The sequence below is a fragment of the Chelonia mydas genome, chromosome 15, assembly GCF_015237465.2.
Source record: "Chelonia mydas isolate rCheMyd1 chromosome 15, rCheMyd1.pri.v2, whole genome shotgun sequence".
NCBI classification, from domain to species: Eukaryota; Metazoa; Chordata; order Testudines; family Cheloniidae; genus Chelonia; species Chelonia mydas.
The window spans coordinates 27,440,803-27,453,219 of NC_057856.1; the positions used below are offsets into that span (position 1 = coordinate 27,440,803).

The following is a 12,417-nucleotide window of genomic DNA, read 5'->3' on the forward strand; positions in this document are numbered from 1 at the left end:
AAGTGCTGCGAGCCCCCCCAGGAAAGAGTTACAGGGGGTGGGGGGAAGCAGATGAAGTCAACCACAGGCCTCAACAGGAGGTGGATCGGCCCCCCGGCCTGCTGACTGCATGAGCATACGAGGTGAGGAGCCTTCATCTCATTTGGCAAAGGGCTGCTTGTGGGCAGAGAATGCAGCCCACTCCTCCAGGTGCCGTCAGAAGGGGAGTAGTGCAGTGTTAGCCTATTCCCTAAGGGCCTGATCCTGCAAAGAGCTGAGGGGAATGAGGGTGCTCTGCCCAGTGGCTCACAGGATGGGGCATTGGGCCCAGAGGCCTGTTCTAAATACACAGTTGAACTAAAGGTGTAAACTTATTGATACAAGCTGGTTTGAAACCAGTTCAAGCATCTCTGCTCAGGGCTGTGTGCTAAATCGGGGCTGGGGCAACATGGGTATGTATGTAGATGAGGCCTTAGCCGGAATCCAGTGTTGCTTAATTGCCTTGGTTAGCGTTGTGAGCCACACCCACACCAATGCCAGGCACTATAAACCTTCCTTCCCCATAGCAGGGTGACATGAGCCATATAAACATGCACAGTTATTAGTGTAGGCAGCTGTGTGGGTTGTAAACTGAGCTGTGCCCTGTTGTCACTGAGCCCAGACGAGAGCCATCTCAGTGGAACAGGAAAAACCTAACACCAAGGAAGGTAAACAATCAGGCGGATCCCTCTGTGAAGTAATTAAAGGCAGCCAGCCGCTGTCCTGCTCACTAGTTAGTTAAGAGGGTTTCCTCTTTAATCCGGATTTACCTATTGTTCTTATTCTGATGGCTTCCCATCACCCTCCTCCAGCTGGAGCTATGTAGGGAAGGAAATTTCACTCAACACCTGTTTGTTACACAGGCCCCATTTGTCCTGTTACTCGGCCCCCTGGAATGTTGTGACAATCCCTGAGTTACATCTGGCCTGAATGGGTCACTGATCTGATTCACACCTCAGGAATGACTCCACTGAAACCACTAGTTAACCTGTGGTAAAACTGGTGTGATGGTGAACAGAACCAGGGGAATCTCTAAAGCTGCACATACGACTTCTGTGTGTGCCCGCGCGCATCGGCTCCTTTCTGTGTTTGCTGGGCTAGCCCCGCACTTACTACTTCTGAATCCATTTCCTACAGGAAACACAAGTCTGCTCAAGAAGCTAAGGGAAAACCTCACCAGTACAGCAATCTCTGAGCGAGAGGCATTCATTCCTTGGGACTAAAGCGTCCACCCGTGCGCTCTTTCCAAACCAGGACTCTGATTAGTATTGCAAGTAGTTCAGAGTCCAAATTTTGATTTGTGGCCTCCCTATTTCAGTGCACAGTCAACACTGCCCAGATGAGTGAGAACCCCACCTAATGAAATAGTCTCTAGTCCAGGGGGGGAAATCTAGGAGCCAGAGGACCACGAGTTCGAGGCTCATCTCTTCTGCTCGCTGCTGTTTATAGTTCTGAGCCCTTCACAGCCCTTCTTGTGGAGCAAGGCCTCTAACCCGGCCCTTAAGAAGCAGGCAAGTATAATTTCCCTCTCATTTTACAGAGAAGTTAACTGAAACATTGCACTGGGTCATTACAAGGTCATTGGGAATAGAAACCAGGCTTCTAATATGCCTGCCTGAGGTCTCATTCAGGCTGAATGTGCCAAATCTATATGGTTGGTGAGCCTGGCTGTAACCACTAGGTAACACTGCCATCCGAGACAGCAGTAGAGGCCAGAAGTCCTGATTCCTAATATTCTACTGCTGTCTTGCAAATAGTTATGCAACCCTCTGGCAAAGAATGTGCCACAGGATCCTCGAGTGGCTGGCCCGTATACAGAGCGAACAGTTACTTGTTAGCTCACAGGGTAGAGCGCTGTTCTGTGGAGCTAAAGGACCAGTGGCCCAGCTCCTTAATGGGAGTTAGGTTCCTATTGAAATTAATGAGAATTAGGTGCCTAAATACCTTTGGATCTGGGCCAAAGTTCAAACCCTTCTTATGACCCAGGGGAGGATGCACCTGCTGGACTTCGTTATTGTTTCCCCCCCCCCACCCCAGTTTTATTTTTGTAATGGTTTTTGAATCTTACCACTCAGAATAATATAACAGGGGAGAATCTCCTAAACACCACCCTTTCTAGCTACAAACCATTATCTGTCAATGGTGGCAGGAGGGGGCCACAAAATACAGGGGTTCCACATTTCAGCCATTTGGCCTGCAGTGACCATACCAGAACCGCTCTCTGGCGTGATCCCCAAACTCCTCTTAGCCTCAGTGGGCGTTAGGAGTGTGGACAGAATGCAAGACGAGGCCCTATTCAGTAGTATATTGTGAAAACCCTTCTGCTGTGTGTACTGGGATTTTTGAATGTGCGGAGACTGAGTGTGAATTTGTTACCCAGCCTGGTGACAGCCAGGTAAACAAAGGGTTAGAATTTCAAAGCCAATATAAAAACTTTGTCAAACGCTGATATACATTTATTAGAAAACTAATTCTCTTTTATTAGCCAGCACAATACTAAAAATATCCACTAGATGGCACCAGAAACTCACTTTTAGGTTTGTGGCAGCATTCCTTTCTTACATGCAGGAATTTTAGGTAATTCCTGGGCTCTGGCCTGCACCATCTCCCCTGCTGTTCTAGTCTGGGGTTCCCATTTTGGCACCAGATGCTATTTAAATGAATCCTCTGAGCCAAGGATTTCAACATGCTTTACCCATAGTGATTAGGTCCCACAGTACCCTTTGTGCAGCCAGTGAGTGTGAATCTCTCCATTTTCCAGATGGGGGAAACTGAGGCACAAAGCAGTGAAGTGACTTTCCCGAGATCACACAGCAAGTCAGCAGCAGGGCCAGAAGACAAGCCCAGACTCCCAGAACCCCGCAATAACCATGACGCGCACCCCCCTAAAAGTAAATGAGATATTACCAAAGGTGTAATGGGCATAGAACTTACACAGTGCTCTCCTGGTTCAAAGCAGTTTGCAACTGCTACCCTTCCCTCACTCTGCCTCCTTGCCCTGTGTCTCCCACAGACACCTGTGCCTTTTTGCACACTGCCCCATGTGCTTGCCATGCCCTCCCTATTTCAGTCCAGCAAACCCCACTCTCCTTTTATCCCAATGGCTCCTGCAGACTCACTGCAGTCTAGACATCCCACAAGAAGTGAGTCAATAAAATGAAGGGTGATTTATATAGAATGCCAGCCATTCGCTCTTCTTGGCTTCCCGGTGCATCCTGGCTACTCTGAGATACCAGCTTCTTTGGGGCAGAGACTGTCTACTCCTAACTAACTATTCTGAAACCTCCAATTAATCATTAAACAGCATGCATCAGTAGCTCTCCAAACCTTTTAACCCAGATAGCCATGAGTTCACTGAGACCCCCTTATCATTTCTTTAGGAACCAGTCTTCCTAGTTACAAAAGCAGCACTGAAGCCTTTAGAAAAACGTTCAGAGAACAAGGCATCTGCTCAAACAATTGGATGGGACGCCCTGGCACCTGGGCTGGGAGGGCATCGCCCTTTATCCTTAGACAAATCCTAGGTGGAGGCATTTTACAGAGGTTTTCCTGGTGCACTCCGGAGCAGCGTGGGCCTGGCCCAGCCGCAGGGCCAGTCACAGCGATGTTTAACATTCCTTACAGGAAGTCACTTCCCAGGAGCACCAGAACAAACAAAGAATCTTAGCTAAAAATAAGCACTGGCTTAACCCACTAACGGAATGGCTGTGCTGCCCGTGTGGAGTGATCGGGCACATATGGGACACGTCGTGACTCCAACTCCAACTGACATCACGCAACAACTGCAACAGACCGAGGATAATACCATATAGGGCCTGCTACGACATGAACTCGGAGGCCGTCAGACACTTCTGCTACCTGCACTCGGCCTGAACCTGCATCTGGCTGCAGACCCAGCAGTCCCAGTGACGGCAGTGGGAGCTTTGCCCTATATTTAGGGCTGAGTTGGTGTGGACAAGGAGTTCCCCTGCAACAGGAAACAGGCAATTAAAAGAACTGTTAGTCTGTGTTTTATAGAGATGGTTACAAGTATGTCCGGAGGTAAATATCTGTTACGTACTCAGGTTTTAGGGGTGGTATTATATACAGGTAACAATGGAGGGATTTGGTGTGGTATTGTTCTATTATTACTATTTGTCTTATGGTTGCACTGGGGTCCTGCCGTGCTAAGAACTGTGCATCTACCCAGTAAGAGACAGTCCCTGTCTGCTGAGCTTATATCTAACTAGACACAACAGCCAAAGGAAGGATTGTGATCTCTTTTTTTACAGCTGGGGCATTGAAGCACAATATTAAGAGATTTGCCTAAGGTCACACAGGAAGTCTGTGGCAGAGACAGGAATTGACCCACCCCTCCCCCCAGGATCCCAGTACTTCAGCTTCCCAAGACATAAGAGTGTCATCAGCTGTACAGAGGAAGGTACTCAGCCATTTAGTGTGGAATTACAGTACACAAGCAGACAGGCAGAGGCTGGTGGTCAGCAGGGGTAGCTGCAGTTGCTTGTAGGGTTAGGTACTGTGGTAGGTGAGCAGATGTTTTCCACCCAGGCAGGTTTTAAAGGAAGCTTCAAAATCTTTTGTGCGTCAGGTTGTCGAGTGTCAGTGAGGGCACCATCCACTGCATACGCAGTTCTGCTCTAGAAGAAGGGAAAACCCTTCGTTCCCCCAGCGTTTCTGATTCTTCACAGCCTAGGTATGAGTGTAAAACGCCAAAGAAAGGGCCCTAGCCTGGTATTTTTGCACACACAGACCTTGCAGCGAAGCCAGTGGGAGTTGTGACTGGGCCAGAAGTGACTGCACAGACCAACCACGTTTCACTCTGTAAGGCAAATAAGCGTCGTCCTGTCATTTTGGATGGCTCAGTAGATTGTGTGTCTGAGGGCCAGTGATGCAGCCCTTAATTCTCTGGGACAATCATCCCATTGACCAGTCTCAAATTGGAGTTACACCTAAAGCTTCTTTCCTTTGCTTCCAAGACAGCAAAGACTGCTGGTAGTGGAGTCCATCCCTCCTCTTGAGGACAGGCTTGATCACAGAGAAAGGCACGGTGATTGCATTTTTTTATCCTGATCCCCTTTTCAAACACAGCTAAGGGGAAAACAAGGCGACACTCTCTGCTGTGATCAATATTCTTTGGGTTTGGGTAAAGCCCCTTAGCTTGCCTGTGGCAGAGGGATTATGTCATTTAACAACGATGGAAGGACAAAAACAAGAAGAAAAGGTCTCCAAGAATTCCCAAGTGTATAAACAGCTTCCCTGAAAGCATAACAAACTCCCTTGTGCACTAACACAATGAGCTGCAGGATGGGACAGGCTTTTCATAGAATCTCAGGGTTGGAAGGGACCTCAGGAGGTCATCTAGTCCAGCCCCCTGCTCAAAGCAGGGCCAAGCCCCCGTTTTGGCCCCAGATCCCTAAATGGCCCCCTCAAGGATTGAACTCACAAGCCTGGGTTTGGCAGGCCACTGCTCAAACCACTGAGCTGTCGCTCCCCCCAAGGAGCTGAAAGCGTCCCTGGCAATAAAAAAGTGGGTGGGTGGAAGACAACAGAAAATCTATAGTACACCAATACTCTATAAATCTATAATATACCAATAAATCTATAATATACCAATACTCTGCACCTTCCATCCAAGGTCTCACAGTGCTTCCCAAGCAGAATTCGCCAACCCTCCTCCCAGACCTTTCTCTCCTGGTGAGTGTGCAAATGGCACTGGTACACCGAATTCCCGCTGGAGAATGCGAAGCCCGCGATCTCATGTCTTTTGTTTCTTCGGCTCTTCTTTCACTTTAACGGCGGCTGACTTTGTTCTTAAGTAAACGAAGCAGTAAATAAAACACCACCGTAAATCGCCCCAAAAAGGGCCCCTCGCCCCCTCCCCGCGCTGACACAACGGCACCGCCAGAGGGCGCCCGCTGCGGCGCAATGGCCCGGGAGCCGCGTGCTGGAGAAGGGAAGTAGGGGCGGCAGGTTAATGTCAGGTTGCAATTTTGCTGTAAAGGTCGCTGGAAAACCCGTCAAGCCGAAGTTCTCCCCCCCCCGCGCCGCGTATCGCGACGGTTCCTGGCCGTGCCGGAGCAGGGCCGCGGCGCAGGCTGGCGACAGGCGCCGTGTGCACAGCGCAAGTGGTGTCGTTTCTCCGCCTTTCCAGCCCGAGATAAGACGGGGGTGGGGGCTCGTTCTTTGCCGTTCCGGCCCCCCCCGCCCCCTCGCCGCCTCTGCCCCGGCCGGCTGCTTTCGGTATCGCTTTGCGGCCGGACTCCGACTCCCTCTCGCCTCATGGGGCCGAGCGTTGCCTTTTAAACGCAGGGCTGCACAGCCGCAGCCCCAGCCCGGGCTCGCAGGGCGGACGGGCTGAGCGCCCGGGGACGAGACCCGCGCCCCAGCGGCTCCGGCGGCCGCCGGGGAGACCGGAGCGCCGCGCACGTGGGCGCCCAGGGAAGAGGCGCCGGGCGCTGCCCCCGCTGTCTACGCCCGAGGCCGCTTCGGGCCCGCTGGCCGGCCCCTGCCCCGCTTCCCCCGCCGGCGCCGCGGCTCTTGGCAGAGCAGCCGGGGAAGGGGCCCGGGACCCAGCGCCGGGGGCCGGGTCCCGCGCTCCGGGCCCCCGGCAAGTAGAAACGCGGAGCCGCCGACCCCTCGCCGCGCCCGGGTTCGCTGCCCGCGCCCTGCGCCGCCCGGCCCGAGGCAGCGGCACCTGGCCCCGCGGCCAGCACCATGGGCGAGCGCCACACGGACGGCTTCTCCTGCAGGTACGCGGCCCCTGCCCGCGCCCCCTCGCCGCCTGCCCCGGGGGACCCGCCTCCCCGGGGGGCCGCTGGGGGGGCCCTGCCGCCCGGACCGCAGACGGGCGGTGGGATGGGGCCCGAACCGGGCTCGGCGGCAGCATCGCCACGTGCGCGCTGAGCGCCGCCGACTCCATCCGCCCGAGTCCCGGGCAGGTGCGGGGCCCGCCCGGCCGGCGCCCCAGGGACGGGGGGGCCCGGGCTCGCCCGGCCGGGGCCCCTCCCGCCCGGCTGTCCTGGAAAGTGAAAGTAGCGGCGGCCGCGGCTCCTATTCCTGCTGCGTAGGGAGGGGCCGCGCGGGGGTGGGGGGCGGCCAGGTCCCCCCGACGCCCCCGGGAGCTGCGGGGCCCAGGGGCTGGGAGCCCCCCAGCCGCTCCCCCGGAGCCGGGGGGTTCAAGCCCGTCCAAGCAGGAGCCTAAGCCGGGCGGCCTGAGGCTCCAGGGTCACGCTGTCCCCGTCCGGGGTGGGGGGCCCGGCGCTGTGTCGCCGGCCACGGGGCGCCCCCCACGTGCCCCGGCCCCTTTTCCAGCGGCCGAGCCGCCCGGCTGCGGGCTGAAAAGCCCCGGCCCTGGGACTTGGTGCGGGTGATGGCTGGAGAGCGCCCCGGGTCTCCGGTCTGACCTGCCGGGGGTGGGGCAGGGTCTCCCTGGGACCGCGCCAGTCTCAGCCCGGCGAGGCACCAGGCTGCCCCTCCCTGGCCCCGAGAGCCGGGGCTGGCCCGCTGCGGTCGGTGCCTCACGCCCGGCAGAGCCAGCCCTCGGGGCCTGCAGCAGACTGGGCTAGCGGCTGTGGTCTCCAGGGCCGGGGCTGGTCGCTCCTTGGAGCGGTCCGGCTGCCCGCGGCACCCAGGCCGGGCTCCGTTCCCTCCAGCCCGGGCACTAGGAGCCGCGAAGTTCCCAAGCCTGCGGCTCGCTCGCACATGGGCTGTGCGCTGAGGTGCTTTGGCTCGGGCACTGGGGGTGGAAGAGTCACCGCGACCTGACCTGGGCTTTACGGTCCGCCAGGAAGCCCAGGAGGAGTTGTTATTACCAGTTGACTCAAGATGGACTGGGGAAGGGAGGTGTTAGGTGGCCGGCCGGGGACTCTCCTTACCTTTTTGCAATAAGGGAACTGAACAAGTGGCGGAGAGAAGAACTGACAACCTGCTCGGAGAAGCCTATTTCTGAGGCACCTCTGGGGGAACTGGAGTTGTACCAGCAGGTTATTTGATTGAGTAGAAGGGCCTGTGAAATCAAAGGGAGGTTTTTGCCTTTGGCTTCATTGAAAGCAGATCAAACTAATATTTCCTTGTAAGTTACCTCCTTCCCCCCCCCCCCAAAAAAAAAAAAAACAAAAAAACAAAAAAACTTTTCTTTGTAATTTATGGAACTCCGCATTTCTGGCTGTTACAATTTCTTGTTTGTGTTTATAAAACCTCTGGAAGGACCCTTTCGAGACATAGGAGTGGCCATCCTGCTGGCATCCCGAATTCTTCCATGGAAATTCGTTTAGAATGAGAGCTCTGTGGCTTTGCATTGTGTCTAATCAAGGAAATCAATGGCTTTTACTTTCAAGTCTTGTTTTGTGCCAGCTCCTCGTTCTGTTGAGGAAAAACCTTGGCAGGATGACAGAATTGGCACAAATCCTACAGAGCGCTCAGGCATAAGACAAAGTGTAAGCTGCTTAAATAGCCTGTTGTGTTAGAAGGATCATGTTAGGATCACACTAGTGTCACCACTGCAAACCTATAAAGGGCCAAATTCCGATCTGGCATGACTGTATGTTTATAAAGCTAAGTAAGTCGGTCCCAAGAGAGGGGAGCGGTGTGAGGAGATGTATGACTAAGGGGGACTCTGCTTTTTAAACCCTTCTGTTGGTTACTCTTCCACCTCTCCACTGGGCTTACGCCAGTGTGCTGATACGTAACTTAGACCGTAAGTCCATTATAATGTGGTTGGATCTCAGTGAGTACACGAGGCTGCCTCGATATTTATATAGCTCTCATCGTTGTTGTGTCTGAGTTAAAGGGACATTGTCTAGACACAGAAGTTGCACCGGTTTAACTTGCCTGGGCTTCGTTAAACCAGTGCAGCTTTTGTGTGGGGGCTGTTCGAAACTGGTTCTGCTGGTTTAGCTTGCACCTGTAAATTCACTAGTGCAAATTGAATGGAGAGATGCTAGCTTTAAGCTGGTATAAGGTTGTGAAAACACACATGTTTCACGGGTTTAACTAAATGGATATAAAATCACTCTTCTAGTTAAACACAGCTCTGTGTACAGACAAGACGTCCAGTGACACTTTTAGCTTTCCAAATGTTGATATTTAAAAATAAAAACCATGTTGATTTGGGGGAGAGGATGGAGAGCAAACCAGCATGCACTCACCAGGCACATGCCTTGGTCGCCCCTTCTCCCTCTCACGTGCACCACCATTTCTTTGCCCCCCACGGAGAGAGGGTACTATAGTTTACCTTTGCTTTTTGCAAAGGATGTTTTCTTTTGTTATCAAGGGCACGTGCTCCCGGACCTTCAGTCCCACTCTGTTGCACACAGACATCATAGTTTTCTATCTTTCCCTTGGTTGTTGGGCTATGTAATATTTTTTAATCTTTAGAGATCAGCAGAAAAAAATTCCCAGAAGTACTTTCCACATCCCTTGCATACTTAGTGTATTTATTTCACTGTCTCATTATTCTTTGAGTTTTGAGCTACTGCAATACCTCTAACTGTGTGTTAGATCATTATTTGTATGGAGTCTGTTTCTCACAGACCCTAGAATAACTTTAATTGGCCTGAGTGATTGGAACACACGTTTTATTGTAAGGATTGCTGGTAGCAAGCTGTTCGGGCTTCAAGCAAAGGGTGGCTAATGCTCTCAAAGGTCAGTTCATGAGCAGGTCACAGCCTGGTATGGTGGCAATAACCTGTCAATCACTGGGATGCCTGCTGGCTTTTCATGCAGGTGTGAAACAACTGGGCAATTTTTAAAGTGTGCAAGTACTGTCGTGTGTGAGATTCCAGTGACCTTTAAAAATATTTTGGGAGAACACTAGGATTTCTTTATATGCTATATTACACTACTGAAAAGCCAGAGTCACTCAAGTGAGATCAGAATGGGGCCAGTTATGACCATATTATGTTGTACAAATATAAGTATGTTTGGGTTTGATATGTCTTCCCATGCTGCTGTAAATCAGGAATAACTTTACCGAAGTCAGTGGCATGATGCTAACCCGATTTTCCTGTTTGTTACTTACATGGGTGTATGTTTAATTATGAAGAAAAAGCCCCATGAAGTTCTATAACATTGCAAAATGTTAACTGTTAACAGTACTTGGCCTGAAATAAAAATACTGATCAGAGTTGGAAAATCTAATAGAAATGTAGCAATCAGAGGGGTGTCAAGTAGTATCCCAATTCCTAAGGCTAGGGAAGGGAAGGGAAATAGCAGGCACATGGAAAGTAACCCTCAGTTGTTGGATGCAGCGGAGTAGAGCATTTGAGTTCACCCAGAGGTGCGGGGAAACTCTTGTCAGGCTGCTGGAGCCTACCAGCAGCGTGGCCTGGGAAGGGGCAGGACAGGTTAGCCAGGTGATATACTGATCCGGTGCATTCCCCCAGATTACTTTCATTGGTGGGGGTTCTGGGGAAGTGGGATCTTGTAGGCATGGTCTTGTTAGAGAGAATAAAGAGTGAATGAATGGGGCATGGGTCTTAAGCACCTTTTCACCCTCACGGGATGGTCCCTTCAGGTCAAGGCTACAGAGTAGCATAGGGAAGCTTCTGCTGCTCCTGTCCCTGTTGTACCCACTCTGCGGATGCCGAGGATTTCAGTCGCCCCGGTTGCAGCACTGCATTTACTTTAATCAAATTGGTTACGGTGTCAGCTTCTAAAGCATGGTTCATGTATGATCAGGCTGGCAGCGTGCTAGACAGAGCAGCTCAACCCCGCTAGGCAACTGCCTTGCGCACAATGGTTCCTTTAATGCATGTAATCCTGGAGAGAAACCGTGACTTTGTTCGTAGAATTTAGTTCTGGGAACTTTCTGTTTTGTTGCTTACGACTTTTACTTCTCAAAACAGGGCAAGAGGGTAAGTATGTACAGAACAATGTTAAATAGTCCTTGAATTTAAAGGGGGGCTGTCAGCTTAAAATTCATGAGTCTGGAAAACTCTGATTTCCTTATGTATGGTGTTATGAGCCTCTGATAATGTTAAAACTGAAAGTATTTTTTAAACATCCAATTTACTTTTCAGGGTATACTTCAATCATTTACATTTCTTTTGGCCCCAAGAGTGGAAACAGCAATCAGTTTCATTTTCAGATTGCCATGCACCATCTCAGGTTTTGCCGTGTTTGGGTTGCAGATGGTCCCTGGGGATGTTAAATTTTGGGTGTGTGTGGGTTGTTTGTTTGGTTTGTCGTTTGCTTTATTATGCTTTAACAATTTCCACTGTCATGGCAAAAAAAAAAAAGTTTGTTCTTGGGTTTTGTAAAAGGTGAATTTTACAAATCCTCAGGGTGGTGCCATATTTCATTTGATAGTGTCCTTATAAAATAGCCTCTTTTTGCCGTGTGTGTGTGTGTGTGTCTCTTTTGTGATAGAAAGATGCTGGGCCTGATTCTGCAGCTCTTGCGTTTATCATTAGAACCCATCACTGGAGCAGTGGCTCTCAACCTGTTTACCCTTGTGGGCCACGTATGCAGCTCTCTGTGTATCATGTGGGCTGTAGCCACACAATCTCTATACTACCTGTACACTTACCAAAAAATAAGGCTTCGTATTTGTTATATGACCGCAATAGGATTTAAATCGATATAGTACCTTTCAATTCAACACTGGCAAATGTCTGCCAAGAGCTTTTAAGTTAGAAAAATAACTCAAAACATTAAGTGTTAAAATGAATTAATTTACTGTAAGGGTGGCCTGGCATGGTGTATTGCCACCCTCCCTGTTTGCTGCTGGCGGCATGGTTAGGCAGAGTGCCCGGAGAGTGTGGCTTCAGAGCTTGTCTGCAAAGATGGGGAGCCCTGCCTGGTGCAGGGCATGCCCTAGCCAGGGACTGCCTCCTGTGCACCCTGCCGCCCCAGCCAGGAAATAACCCCCCTGGAACTGTCCCCCATCCAGGATCCAGACCTCCCCACCACTGGGCTGGCACACATGCCTGCCCTGCAGAGATGGTGCCCTGTCCAGGACAGAACAGGCCCTCCAGGAACTGTCCCCCATGCACCCAACTTCTCCTATCCAGGAACTGTGCCCCAGAGCCCTCCATCCAGGGACTGTCACCAGTCCCCCCACCTAGAGTCTGTCCCCCGTGCACCAGCTGTATCCCCCTCCCTGCAGCCCTAGTGCCAGGGAGCCTGCTGCAACTGGGGTCGCTGGACCCACGAATCTGCAGGGTGGGAGGGTGCTGAGCACCCTGGCCTCCTGCCAATGCCGCTGGGCCTGATTTTGCTGGGAAGGGGAGGAGGGGGTTGATGCCGCTGGGCCTGATCTTGCTGGGAGTGCTGATGCTGGGCCTGATCCTGTGCCACCCCATTTTTGCACTCACCCTGCTGGCTCTGGGCCCAGGGCAGGTGCCCCTCCTACCCCGCTCTAGTTAGGCCCCTAAGGATGTCACATGGGCTGCAGCTGTG

The 12,417-nt window shown here is 52.0% G+C and overlaps 1 protein-coding gene and 1 long non-coding RNA gene across 3 annotated transcripts in view; one reads left to right on the forward strand and one right to left on the reverse strand.

Moving 5' to 3' along the window:
* Nucleotides 1-2,456: 2,456 nt before the first annotated feature.
* LOC122463097 lies at nt 2,457-5,930 on the reverse strand. The gene is made up of 2 exons (XR_006286092.1): nt 5,629-5,930; nt 2,457-4,837 (listed from the first exon to the last, which is right to left on the reverse strand). It is a non-coding gene; the product is annotated as an uncharacterized LOC122463097 (long non-coding RNA).
* A 675-nt stretch (nt 5,931-6,605) lies between these two features.
* The window catches only part of SH2B3 (SH2B adaptor protein 3), a 95,131-nt gene continuing 89,319 nt past the window's right edge, over nt 6,606-12,417 (forward strand). Inside the window, exon 1 of one of the 2 annotated variants that reach the window (XM_037878355.2) lies at nt 6,606-6,767. The gene's annotated coding sequence lies outside the window, so the exon portion shown is untranslated. Of the gene's footprint in view, nt 6,768-7,953; nt 8,090-12,417 lie in introns of those variants that run through there. The other variant, XM_043530028.1, reaches the window with a different exon arrangement.